We start from the raw sequence: 15,251 nt of genomic DNA on the forward strand, positions 1-15,251 counted from the left end.
ACCAATTGTTCAGAGAACAATTGAAAGTCTTTCCACAACAAAGAAATTTGGATGAGAAGATAGTTTCTTCATACTGATGCGATTAATAATGGTTAAATTATATTTTTCAGTGATATAAGGGAGATAATATGCTACTTCCGGTGAAATGAATGTCACTTCCGCTCTGATATGATAGCTTCTTTCACACTGATTCCAAAAATATATAGTTTCTATATACTTTTGTATGTAGAATGGGAGACAATTGGCCACTTCCGGTTTGTTGGAAGTCATTTTTAGTCGTCAGTAATCAGTTTATGTATATATATGACGAAATATATGGATTCTGAGTACTTTGATATGTAAAAATTGCAAAAAAGGCTACTTCCGGTTTTCTCAAAGTCACTTCCGGTAGCCATTTTTCAAGGTCAGTTGTCACTTAACCTTTTGTACTAGGTCAAATGTCTTTATAATGAACTTAATTGAAGTTATAATTAAATAACCTCATATCAAGACATTTGAGGGGCAACAACTCCTATAAGATGCCATTAAATTGTATAAGACTAAATGTAGCATATCTTCATTACAATAGAGCAGACATTTTTCACTTGTTCTTTTATATGTATCTTTTAAGGTGTTGGAGAAAATACAAAAACAAGCAAAAGTCACAATTGAGAACTTGACCTTGACCTTTGACCTTGACCTCATTTTCTAAGTTAGGACCCAGGGGACTCAAATAAAAACATTCCAGGGTTATATGGTTAACTGTTTATGAGTTAAATGAACATACCGACAAATTTATTTTGTAAAGGCAGATAACTCCTATAAAATTTCATCGAATCGCTTCGATCCAAATTAGCCAAAAATTCCTGAGGATGTAACGAACAATTTGTAAAAAGAATTTTGTCGCTATCTTTTTTTGTTACGAAGGAGATGCACACAGAGGGTAAACAGTGAAAAGGGAGATAACTCTTATATAGAAAATGGATCAGCTTAGCAGGGTGAAATTTAAAAGCGCATAAACTATACGATACCATATGGGAAATATCTAAGCGACATATTGCGAAACAAACATTTTGCAGGTCGATTGGACTTGTAGTTTCAGAGAATATGTGGATTTTTTTTCAGAAGAGACGTAAGAACAATAATAAAATAAAAATTTTCTTGAATAATTGAGAGTTTGTTCCTTCAATATACTGTCATAAATAAACAGTCATACATATTGATTGATTGATTAGTTGGTTGATTGATTGATTGGTTGGTTGGTTGGTTGGTTTTTTGGTTGGTTGATTAAACACGTTTGATAGGGTCACTTAGAACAAGGGAAAAAACCTCAAGAGACCTTGCATCCCGTATTAAACGCATGACAGGGAAATATACATTAAGTGATTGATTGGTTGGTTGGTTAAACACGCTGGTTAAACATGTTGGTTGAACACGTTGGTTAAACACGTTGGCTGGTTAAACACGTTGGAAAGGCTCAATTTAAACAAGCGAAAAAAAACATCTTGGATCCCGTATTTAACAAATGAAACGGAAACATGCATTGATTGGTTGATTGGTTGGTTGGTTGGTTGGTTAAACACGTTGGTTAAACATGTTGGTTAAACACGTTGGCTGGTTAAACACGTTTGATAGGCTCAATTTAAACAAGCGAAAAAAAAAATATCTTGGATCCCGTATTTAACACATGAAACGGAAACATGCATTGATTTATTGGTTGGTTGGTTGGTTGATTAAACACGTTGGTTAAACATGCTGGTTAAACACGTAGTTTAAACACGTTTGATAGGCTCAATTTTAACAAGCGAAAAAAACCCATCTTGGATCCCGTATTTAACACATGAAATGGAAACATGCATTGATTGGTTGATTGGTTGGTTGGTTGGTTAAACATGTTGGTTAAACACGTTGGTTAAACACGTTGGTTTAACACGTTGGCTGGTTAAACACGTTAGATAGGCTCAATTTAAACAAGCGAAGAAAAAAAACATCTTGGATCCCGTATTTAACAAATGAAACGGAAACATGCATTGATTGGTTGATTGGTTGGTTGGTTGGTTGGTTAAACACGTTGGTTAAACACATTGGTTAAACATGTTGGTTAAACACGTTGGTTAAACACGTTGGCTGGTTAAACACGTTAGATAGGCTCAATTTAAACGAGCGGAAAAAAACATCTTGGATCCCGTATTTAACACATGAAACGGAAACATGCATTGATTGATTGGTTGGTTGGTTGGTTGGTTGGTTGGTTGGTTGGTTAAACACGTTGGTTAAACACGTTTGTTAAACATGTTGGTTAAACACGTTTGATAGGCTCAATTAAAACAAGCGGAAAAAAAGAAACCTTGAATCCCGTATCAAACACATGAAACGGAAACATTGATTGATTGATTGATTGATTGATTGATTGATTGATTGATTGGTTGGTTGGTTGGTTGGTTGGTTGGTTGGTTGGTTGGTTGGTTGGTTGGTTGGTTGGTTGAAATTCAAACACTCATAAAACTGTTTAAATAGTGCCAAAACCACATAATTTGATGACCTTGACCTTTGACCTTGTGACCTTCGTCAAGGTCATTGCTCCACAAGGTCATTGCAAAAGACCCTTTGGGTCAAGGACCTTTTGTTTAAGAGTTTTGCCTAAAAATGGCTTTTTAAAAACAATCGATGGGAGTTATGTCCCTTATATGATGGTAAAATCAATATAGTCATAATATAAAAAAGTTGCCCCTTAATGTACTAAGCATTTTTCACTGCTTAATTTTTTTGTATCTATAACCGTTCAAGAATTATAGGGAAATGAAAAACTTATAAAAATCTAAAATATGACCTTGACCTTTGACCTTGACCTAATTTTCTAAGTTAGGACCCAGGGGACTCAAATAAAAACATTCCAGGGTTATACGGTTAACGGTTTAGGAGTTTAAAAAACATACCGACAAATTTATTCCGTAAAGGTAGATAACTCCTATAAAATTTCATCAAATCGCTTCGATCCAAATACGCCAAAAATTACTGAAGATGTAACGAACAGTTTGTAAAAAGAATTTTGTCGCTTTCTTATTTTGTTACGAAGGAGATGCACACAGAGGATAAACAGTGAAAAGGGAGATAACTCTTACATAGAAAATGGTTCGCCTTAGCAGGGTGAAATTTAAAAGCGCATAAACTATACGATACCATATGGGAAATATCTAAGCGACATATTGCGAAACAAACATTTTGCGCAAGAACAAAATTTGGCGGAAGAAAAAAAAAAAAAAATAATAATAATAATAATAATAATAATCAGAACAAATACAATAAGTCTTTTCACAAAAAAGTGAAAAGACTTAATTAAAAACCAATTGTTCAGAGAACAATTGAAAGTCTTTCCACACCAAAGAAATTTGGATAATAAGGTAGTTTCTTCATACTGATGCGATAAATAATGGTTTAATTATCTTTTTCAGTGATATAAGGGAGATAATATGCTACTTCCGGTGAAATGAATGTCACATCCGGTCTCATATGATAGCTTCTTTCACACTGATTCCAAAAATATATAGTTTCTATATACTTTTGAATGTAGAATGGGAGATAATTGGCCACTTCCGGTTTGTTGGAAGTCATTTTTAGTCTTCAGTTATCTGTTCATGTATCTTTATGACAAAATATATGGATTCTGAGTACTTTTATGTGAAAAAATTGCAAAAAAAGCTACTTCCGGTTTTCCCAAGGTCACTTCCGGTAGTCATTTTTCAAGGTCATTTGTCACTTAACCTTTTGTATAAGGTCAAATGTCTTTATAATGAACTTAATTGAAGTTATTATCAAATAACCTCATATCAAGACATTTCAGGGGCATCAACTCCTATAAGATGCCATTTAATTGTATAAGACAAAATGTAGCATATCTTCACTACAATAAAGCTGACATTTTGCACTTGTTCTTTTATATGTATCTCTCAAAGTGTCAGAGAAAATGCAAAAACAAGCAAAAGTCACAATTGAGAACTTGACCTTGACCTTTGACCTTGACCTCATTTTCTAAGTAAGGACCTAGGGGACTCAAATAAAAACATTCCAGGGTTATACGGTTAACTGTTTATGAGTTAAATAAACATACCGACAAATTTATTTTGTAAAGGTAGATAACTCCTATAAAATTTCATCGAATCGCTTCGATCCAAATACGCCAAAAATTACTGACGATGTAACGAACAATTTGTTAAAAGAATTTTGTCGCTATCTTTTTTTGTTACGAAGGAGATGCACACAGAGGTTAAACAGTGAAAAGGGAGATAACTCTTACATAGAAAATGGATCGGCTTAGCAGGGTGAAATTTAAAAGCGCATAAACTATACGAGACCATATGGGAAATATCTAAGCAACATATTGCGAAACAAACATTTTGCGCAAGAAAAAAATTTGGCGGAAGAAAAAAAAAAAAAAATAATAATCAGAACAAAAACAATAAGTCTTTCCACAGAAAAGTGGAAAGACTTAATAATCAGAAGAAATACAATAAGTCTTTTCACAAAAAAGTGAAAGGACTTAATAATCAGAACAAATACAATAAGTCTTTTCACAAAAAAGTGAAAAGACTTAATAATAATCAGAACAAATACAATAAGTCTTTTCACAAAAAAGTGAAAAGACTTAATAAAATGTTGTTAGAAGATACAAAACAGAAAATGATGAAAACCTGATCATTTTTAGAAAACGATAAATTGGATCGGGGGTCTGGGTATTCATACTATTTGTACAACTCTCCTTATTCTTGGGAAGAGTGTGCTGTACATCGAGGCTTGTGTTGCTTTACATCGACGCCACTATATAGTTCAACCAATCGGGGAATGTTTATTAAGGTTTGTGAATTTTATGAATCACCTCAGTAGTTCCACCAATCGGCGGATTGGAATATCTATTTTTATAGCAGTTTTTTTAACACTTAAATAGATATTATAGAAAAAATCGAATTATGTTAGTAGAAAAGAAACAGAAAATGATGAACACTTTTAGAATTAGATTGGGGTTCTGTGTATTCACATTTCTTGTAGAACTCTCCTTACTGATGGTTAAAAATGGTCTTTCCTGAGACCTAAATGGTTCGCGAAAATTAATAATTTTATATATAGTATTGTAATAAACCATTATATAATAGCCACAAAAAGAAACGACACTAAGATTTTTTTTTTAAATATTTATTTTATTTTTTAACAAAGTGTTTCCGTTTTGTATTTCATGGAACAATAACATAAAAGCATAGACACTTAACGAAGATAACAGATCACAATTATTTTCCTTTTTGCACGGACTGTTTGAAGAAGTTGTCGAAACCAAAAGTTGAAGAATTAAAGTATAGCGTATGACCACCTCTTGCGTTGATAACATCAATCAATTTGCGACGCATTGATCCAATTAAACGTTGAATAAATGATGTAAATCCACTCTTCCCGGAAGGCGGCTCGTAGTTGGTTGACTGACTCTGCTGGCTGATGAAGTCTTAGTACACGTTTGTCAAGTTCATCCCATAAATGTGCAATTGATGATAGACCTGGCGATAAAGCTGGCCATGGAATAATGTCAATGTTACTCTGCCTAGGATATTGTGTGCATACACGTGCAACGTGCACCTATCATTTTCGTGTTGGAAAGTATGCCGATTTCCGTGCCTTGCAATGAATGGTTGTAAAATTGGAGATAATTTCGTCACGATAACGAACTCCAGTACGACTTCCGTTTTTAAACTTCAAGTCAGTGCGTCCACAATGTGTGATTCCTGCCTTAATCATCAGTCCACCACCACCAAAGGGATCACATTCATGCACACATGCGTTCATTTTGTCGTCTGTATAATCTCATTTTCCATTCACTTCTACGTAACCGAAATCTTGACTCATCAATAAATATGACGTTTTGCCGCTAAAATGGTTCAAATACAAACATGCGTGTGCCCAAGGTAGGCATGCAGTCCGATGGCGCTCTTTTACTGGGCGTCTTGAACGCAAAACAGCCTCTCTTAGCCTATTACAAACAGTTTGGGCGGATATGTTTGGATTATGCCACCAAGGTGTTCGCCTAGTGGTAATGGTAGCTGGCAAAAACAGATCCCTGATATGAGTCAATCTTATTCTTAACGTACCGTCGTATCGCCTGGACGTCCACAACGTTTACTGTCATTAGAGGACACAGTATGTCTTACACGACTCATAAGTCTTGTTATTGTCAATTTTGAAACACCGAAGTTCCATGCGACATCAATTGACGTATACCTGCTTGTACCATTCCCACAGTTCTATCAATATAAAAAGAAGATGTGGTATGATTGCCAATGAGACAACTGTCCACAAGAGACCAAAATGACACAGACATTAACAACTATAGGTCACCGTACGGCCTTCAACAATGAGCAAAGCCCATACCGAATAGTCAGCTATAAAAGGTCCATTTTGGCGTACATGTAGACGAGGCATAGGTAGCGGCTTTTTTGGATGTAACCTTCAATAACCTTTTGCTAACCGGTGTTGACCGGATTAAATTTAAAACCCGTGTTCGGACGACATAAATGTGGTTCCGCTAAAATGAAAAAAATACGCAAAAATGACGTTATTTTCCGGTTAAACAAAAATAAAAGTGCAGTAACATACAGACTCATGACTTTTTTCGAAACATAGAGCTAGTCGCAATACATCATAGGTGTGTAATGAATAAAAAATATGTAAAAAGGATGGGTATCATTTTTTTGGTTTTTTTTTTTTTTGCTAGTATATAAGATAACTGTGATATTTTTTCTGGTCATTCTTATTTCTGTCACATATTTGCTTTCTGTTAATTTAGCCAATCGATATCTAGCACTGAAGCGCAGATTCCAGTCAAGTACATGTACATGTAGACGATAGCTTTAAGCTTATGCATGCAAGTATTTAAATGTACGAAAAAATATTTTTTGAGATAAATGTAAATTTCAATGCATTTTAATAATCTTACTGGCTTAACATAGTATAGTAGTAATCTGCCAAGCCTGTATATAATTAAACTGAATTTAAACTACAGTAGTGAATGTAGTAGACATAGTAAATTATAACTATCATTAAACTGAACTCAATCGTAATTTATGTACATCACCATGCAATGTTCAATGATCATGTGTGAATTCAAGAAGATGTGATAAACATTCATTATTATTAGGAAAATCAACTTGTTCGATTTACCGAGCGATACTCCAGTACTCGTTTGGAAAAACATCTACAAAATGGAAACATAAAATGTTACCCATTTTTTGTATTTTAGGTAGTTGTCTTAGGGACTTAATTAATTAGGAAAAGACAGTTCCACGAATTTTATACCATAATTAATAGCCAATTTTGTAGTTGTACCAATTAAATAAGCTGGCAATATTCTAACCAATTAATTAATAAGCATCTTTAGAAAAATCGTTACTCAAACAACAGTATGTGGGAAGGTGTCAACCCCTGGTTTGCCAACATTTAATTGCAGTATAAAAACCCAGGATGTTTTGTTGTTTTAACAATTATTGTTTATTTCTTAATTAAAGTTATCATTTAACCTTTATTCCATCTGCAAAGTTTTATAAAAGATACTTCCTTTCACTATTTAATCAAGGAAAATACGCAAAAATGATTTAAAACACAGGTGGACATTAATGTTCTGTTCTTTATTTATGTTTAACCTTTATATAGATGAATCAATTCATATTATTGGATCCTTAACAGACTAGCATGAAATACATGTTTAAGAATTGGATTGTAAAATAATTAAATACATACATTAGTTATTGTCTCAGTTGTTTCATGTTTCATGACTTTTTTATTAGTGTATTTCCAATTCGTCTTTTCTTGCAAATGGAAAATCGTTCAGGCGAAGAAATATATACAAATATTGATACATTCCGTGGGTTCATTTATATTGATAATCTTCAGACGTTAAACCCAATTAAAACAAAAAACAAGATATCAGATAATTTAATTGTAATGTGACAATACATATGCCCAATCATTGTATTTTTATGGTTTGTTGTGTGGTCTGAGTAAAAGAAAAGATAAAGAAGAGAAGGTAATAATGATATAACAGTAAACATCATATTTCTAAATATTTACTCAAGTTTATGATATTGAACATGCTGATTACATTATCCTGTAATGTGAATTCAAACTTACAAAATGCATATTGAAATACCAAATAAGAAATTATTACGCGTTATTGTAGTTCTGTTTTTTGTGACTAGATTGTTTAAAAATGTATTATTGTAACAAAAATTGCAAATGATTTACTTCTCTGATATTAATTTGCCTCAAACATAGAGAACATACACTAAAGTAAGTACAGTTTCCTGATAGCATGCGTTCAAAGGAAACCCCCTTACAATTTCATGCGGATCAAAAAACAAATCCGTTACTCAAAATTGTCGAAATAGTTGTGGCAAATACGGCTATGGTAATCTATGCCTGGGATAAGTAAAGGCAACAGTAGTATACCGCTCTTCGAAACTCATAAATCGATAGAAGAAAAAAACAAATCCAGGTTACAAACTAAAACTGAGGGAAACGCATAAAATATAAGAGGTGAACAACGACACAACATTAAAATGTAACACACACAGAAACGAACTAAGCATTATACAAAATCCGATGAGAATAACAAATATAACATTAAAACTAAATACATACATTTGGGATAGAAAAGTACCGTCCTACGTCTTATAGTAATGTGAATTCACACTCAAATATAAGAGGAAACAAACGACACAACAGAAACACAACGCTAAAATGTAACACACACAGAAACGAACTATAATATAACAATGGCAATATTCCTGACTCGGTACAGGACATTTTTTAAAGAAAAAAATGGTGGGTTGAACCTGGTTTTGTGGCATGCCAAACCTTTTTAGTAGTTCTAATAATTCATACTTTTACAAACGGTAAATTCATAAAATATGACCATACAATTGATATTCATGTTATCACTGAAGTTAAAACTGAACTAAATATTCAAAACATGCCCTAAAGAATTTGCTGACTTTTCTGCCAATAATTTTTTTATTTGGTTAGTGGCACTTCTATTCATAAACCAGTTGTTGGCATGATATGGGTTATGTTCTTCTCATATATTTTATGATGGTATGATACTAAACCCCTATTGATATAAATTAGACTTGATTTCCATATACTGAAGATATAATCTTTCAATCAGATTAATTGAGGTCTGGAGCGTGCATGTCAGTAACTGCTAGTTGTCCTTTGTTCATTTATGTATCATTGTCAGTTTGCGTAGATTCTTTTGTTACTTTTTCTGACATCGGACTGAAACGTCTTTCAAATTTAGTTTTAATGTGCGTATTGCTATGTGTTTCTTTATTCTACATTGACTAGATGTATAGACGGAGGATTAAGATATCACAAAACACGTTTAACCCCACCACATATTTTGCGGCTGTCCCAATTCAGGAGCCTCTGGTCTTGGTTAGTTTTGTATTTTGTTTTAATTTAGTTCATTTATATGTTTTGGAGTTTAGTGTGACGTCCATTTTCACTGAGCTAGTACACAGTTTTATTTAGAAGCCAGCTGAGGACCACCTGCGGTTGCGGAATTTTCTCGCTGCGCTGAAGAACCACTGGTGGACTTCGGCTGTTGTATGCTCTTTGATTGGGTTGTTGACTCTTTGACATATTCCCCATGTCCATTCACAATTTCAAAAGTAAGATAACACGGTTTCTGTAAACCACATGATTTGAACATTGAACATTAAACATTAAACATGACGTAATCAGTTCAACTTGCCAATTGCAATATTTTTTTTTTGTAATGACTGAAATTCATGTTCAAACATTTATTTGACAAACAATGTATATTGGAAAAAAATAACTATTGGGAAGTATTGGAAACCAATTGTTCCCCTCTTCTTGTCGACTTATTCCTTTATTAATATGAGGCTGACTTCATACAGGAACTTTTTAGTAGAAAGATAAGAAGTTAGCAATATCCTTTAACTTTATTTTCCGCTATATAATGATGTTCTCTCACTAAAAAAATCAAAATTTGGTGACTATGTTGAACGAATCTATCCCATCACACTTGAGATAAAGGATACAAAAAATACAATTGAGTTTGCCTCATATCATATTTTACATCTAGAAATTGACAACGAGGGTCGGTTGAAAACAAATCGACAAAAGAGATGATTTAGCTTCCTAATTGTGAACGTTCTATTTCTATGTAACAACATTCCAGCAGCGCCTGCATACAGAGTATATATCTCCTAATTGATACGATATTTTCGGGCTGGTAATTCCCATCATGTTTTCCTTGATAGAGCGTTGCTGCTTACAATGCAGCTATCAAATCAAGAGTTCAAAATGGTGAAGCTGAAATCATCCCTTCGTAAATTTTACGGACCCCATCACAAGTTGGTTGACCATTATGAAATTACCGTTTCACAGATGACGTCAGATATGTTCCTTATGTCGTAACTGCTTTTCACATACACTTAAATGATTGACAGGGAACTCTAGCGGTTATTTGGGGATGTATGTCTGGATATTTGATTTCAGTTTTTTCCGGCTGATTTTGTCTCTATCTCGTCCATTGCTATCTGTTTTTTTTGCAATGGTGCTGCATAACCTGTAATCTTTAAAAGACTTTTGTCTTGAATTCTGTGTAATTTCAGTCCATGGATAACTTTAAGCTTGAATCAGTGTGCCAATACACCTGGCGATTTGGTTAGCTGTCAACATTGCTCTCGTATATTTCTATTGTAAATGGACATAAAATTGAGAAAGGAAATGGGGAATGTGTCAAAGCGACAACAACCCGACCATAGAGCAGACAACAGCCGAAGGCCACCAATGGGTCTTCAATGTAGCGAGAAACTCCCGCACCTGTAGGTGTCCTTCAGGTGGCCCCTATATTAATGGTCATGTTTGTTAATTTACCAATCCCGTCTGCCTGTACCTTTGTTGTAAGAACTGGAAGGGGAATATATGTCTTGAAATTGTCTATCCAAATCACGTAGACTTTCTTTTTATAGTTTCCTCTCACGGGGTGCTGTTAAACCAATAACCCAAGTTAAGGAAGACTGGCGCACCCTTAAAAATATATTATAACCCCACCACATTATGTATGTTCCTGTCCCAGGTCATGAACCTGTAATTTAATGGTTGTTGTTGTTCGGTACATAAAACAAACCGTTAGTTTTCCCGTTTGAATTGTTTTACATTTTTCATTTCGGTGCCTTTTATAGCTTTCATGTTGTTAAAGCCCGTACGATGACCTGTAGACCTAATCTTTTTGCGACATTTTGTCTCTGGAAGAAGGTTGTCGCGTTGGCAATCAAACCGCATCTTTTCATGAATTAATCTATAGACAGTTCCTCCTTAAAACAGATTCTGAAATTCAACACTAAATATTTTCAAACAGTTCTCTTTGTCATCAATAATGGGTGATAATTTAGAAAAATTTGTGTTCTTATAACTTTTATCGCTATTTCATTCTTTAACCTTTCTAATCTGATTTTAGCCAGAGTTCAAATTAGCATTATGATACATAACCTTCACTAGTAAATCAGTTTTAATTTTTAACGGTAATTTTGATCTGAAGAGCTCTTGAAAATTGATTTTTGTTTTCATTTTAAATGTAAGACATTGCGGTGATTTCAGTACTGCAATTCGCTTGCAGACTATAGTCAGTCTATCAGGGTAGTTGAGCCTGAAAATTTGAAAGAATGAACATGACTGCATAATGTATTGGTCCGACTTTTCAGAAGTTTACTGAAATTCGTTTACTAGTGATACGATTGTAAAATGTCAGACATGTTTAAATTTTATCGACACCCATGTAACGAAGTAAGTTCTTTGGGAATTGTCAGGTGGCCAATGTCATACAAAACCAAATTAAAATATAAATTTAATTAACAAAACAAAATAAAGTAAATTCAACAAAAAATGTAATATGAAATGAGAACACAAATGTAACTAAATAAACACACACGGAACAAAACAAAATGTCATGAAATAAACATAAATCAAACAAATTTCGGCCTGCACACTTTCCGCACACTGACCGGATACGTTCCTCGTTGTACGTACTGTAGATGTAAATGATGAACTGGGTTGTTCCCCTTTAAATTTCTCTTTATAATTAAACGGACGAATTAACTAATTTTCACATATATCTGGTTGCTTCTAAATTGATTGAAGAGAACACTAAATTTGTATGAATAAATATAATGCTGAATAACAAACTATAACTGCTTTAAACTGCATAAATACTGCACGGACTTCTCGATTTCTCAACTAAAAATGTATATAATTTTACGGACATTTTTGCTCCAAATAAATAGAAACGGACTATAAATTTATCACCGCCTCCATGCGTTGTAACTCCAACCAATATATCACCGAGTTGTTACCATTTTTAACCCCGACACCATTAATTCATCGACACCATTATCTCCGACCAGTCGACAATTAGCAACGTGCCAACGCACACTAAAACCGGGCCTAAAAACCCCTGCAAAAAATAATTGAACCCAAAAATTACTTACGTTATCTATAAATATGAATAATATGGCAATTATCCGTACATTTGGACCGCGAGCAAGAAATATCATCTCGACAGCAAATTGACCTCAATATACCATAAAATATAAGTAAAATAACTTACCCGAGTGTTGTTTCAATTAGCCTTTGGACATCCATGTCCTGTCCTGACAATTATAATGTCCAAATTGCTATCTAAACCACAAACCCAACTGCACAAACGTGTGCTACTCTCAATGATCATGTGCCGACTGATTTGAGACTCACCTGTTAAATTTCAATAGGTGCGTAATCACGTGATAAACAAGGTCTGCTTGACTAGATTACCGGTGTTAGTGAAAATAAGAGATAACATAAAATATAGTCCTAGGTGTAAAATAAATCATATAAATAATTAACTGAAGTTTGTTACAACCCAGTAATAATTTCACAATCGATGAAACTACAGATAAGACTACTGTTCTGGTATCCAGATATATAAGACTGCAAAAACAAGTTGTAAATGTGTGGAGATCAGTAGAGTTTTCTTGAAACAGTAAATTCAATTGATGTCGTCCAGGGTTGTTACTACGGGGAATGTATTTTAAAAGTTCAAAGGTTGCTTGTAAATTGAACCTACTTATACTTGATAACTTTTTGTATGGATTGAGTAATAGATAAAATGAATAACATAGTGCTCCCGAGAACACATTTAAACAAAACGCTTTTGATTACCACTAACCTGTATACTTCTTCTTTTGCAGGATACATTTTTTGTAAAGTTTTTCTGATACACAAGTATTTGAAAATTGATGGAGTACTCGAAACTTGTTGTGATTATTCTTTTCTTTTCTATAATCATAATACTGTTTAGTCAAAGAAGACTAATAACTATTGAAAACAATGTAGAACATACACAACCTATTACTGAGAAGACGACTTCTAAAAGCAATTCATATTTTTCAACATATTTAGAAGACATAAACAAAACAAGGTTAGTATGTGGCCAGCTGTGTAATACTTCAAGAAAAGGAACTCCCGGACTATTTTTTGATAAAATTACAGCAACTATAAATTGTGAAGCTTTATTTCAAAACGAATATGTTGATTCATCTCATGGACTTGCGAATGCTCCAAGAAAAATACCTTCAATTTTATTGAATGATTATACGATGAATGGACTTATAAAAGTGCAAACGGCATATTTTAACCAACCATATCTTGGTAGTACTGCGAGGATACCTATTTGGACTAAATCGTTACTCAATGAGTATTTAGCGCGAGCTAAAGAAGGTAAACTGTTTGGTACTTACGGAATATCTGAAACTAACGCTCTAAGGGACGGACTACAACATGCACCAGGAGTGATAGGAGGGCGTGTCCTAGTCATAGGATCCGAGAAACCATGGGTTGAAGCATGCTTGCTTGAGATAGGCGCAAAAAGTATTGTTACACTTGAATATGGAAGGATCAAATCGGAACATGAGCAAATTACAACAATGGTTCCATCTGAATATAGGCGAATGTTTTTAGATAAAACATTAGGATTATTTGACGCAGTTGTATCATTTAGTTCCATAGAACATTCTGGACTAGGAAGGTATGGGGATACTCTGAATCCGTGGGGCGATTTAATAGTTGTGGCTAGGGCTTGGTGTGTAACAAAAACCAATGGGTCTCTGGTACTCGGTGTACTTTACGACTTAAATGGGGAATACATTACATTCAACGCACACAGGTGTTATGGTAAAAAAAGATATCCATATCTAACAACAAATTGGAATCAACATTATTTGGGAAAAGGACTTCAACGTGTTCATGTGTTTACAAAATAGAAGTATTTATGCAATTATTTACTATTTTTATTCCTGATACTAGTACTAGTATAACAGTAACGAAGCTTCCAAAAAATGTCATATCAATTATAACTCAATAATAATGACGTACAACGACATCTCTTTGGTGTTGCGGAAATTTATCAATATCGTGTGCATCTCGTTAGACGTCTCAGTTATATTGATTACCTTTACCACGGTGGGTAAGGTTGTCCTGCGAGAAAAACGTTCTGTGCTGGTTATTCGGTCATGACTGGTGCTGGTGGTCATAGAAAATATGTAAACGAAAATGATGAATTTTGACGTTTTCGCATAAAAAATAGATGGAAACAGCTGAGATGTTTCAATTATGTTTTTTATGGGTTCGTAGGAAAACAATTAAAAATTTGACCCTCTAAACTGTTTCAGTAAGCGTAACACAAAAGTGTTCATTTTCATAAAATCAGGAACTGAAAAAATAAAACAAACATGCTCCTGGAGTCCACTTTCTATACCCAAATCCACATGGTAAAATTATTTTGCGAAAATCTGTACAATTTTATAAAATTTCTCAGTCTAGACATGTCCTGATTCTGTGCTGGTGGGTCCTGTCACTGTGCTGGTGGGTCCTGATACGGTGCTGATGATTTTGGGTAAACCGTTGGTCATATTTGAAACAAACGTTGACGAATCAATAGAAATGGGCAGCTAATTTGGTTCAATCGGATTTGTGACTCCGATGTTTACTTGTGTGCATCCATTTTGCTGTTTAATAAGCGTTTTCAAATAATCGTAACTTATATGACAAAAAGTGCAATATCTGTCGTCCAATATCAGATGATTATATATCTAATTATTAGTTTTATTTAAGATATTAAATGCCCTTAAATTGACGATTCTCTACATCATATGCTAACCAAAACAGTTATAAAAGGT

At 33.9% G+C, this 15,251-nt stretch overlaps 2 long non-coding RNA genes across 2 annotated transcripts; one reads left to right on the forward strand and one right to left on the reverse strand.

The window, feature by feature from the left end:
• The first annotated feature begins 7,774 nt into the window (after window positions 1-7,774).
• Window positions 7,775-14,815, forward strand: LOC143042554 (uncharacterized). Its single transcript, XR_012968045.1, has 2 exons — window positions 7,775-8,038; window positions 13,266-14,815. It is a non-coding gene; the product is annotated as an uncharacterized LOC143042554 (long non-coding RNA).
• LOC143042559 (uncharacterized) lies at window positions 11,875-12,939 on the reverse strand. The gene is made up of 2 exons (XR_012968046.1): window positions 12,647-12,939; window positions 11,875-12,493 (listed from the first exon to the last, which is right to left on the reverse strand). It is a non-coding gene; the product is annotated as an uncharacterized LOC143042559 (long non-coding RNA).
• Window positions 14,816-15,251: the final 436 nt, after the last annotated feature.

This window comes from Mytilus galloprovincialis, chromosome 1 (assembly GCF_965363235.1).
Source record: "Mytilus galloprovincialis chromosome 1, xbMytGall1.hap1.1, whole genome shotgun sequence".
NCBI lineage: Eukaryota > Metazoa > Mollusca > Bivalvia > Mytilida > Mytilidae > Mytilus > Mytilus galloprovincialis.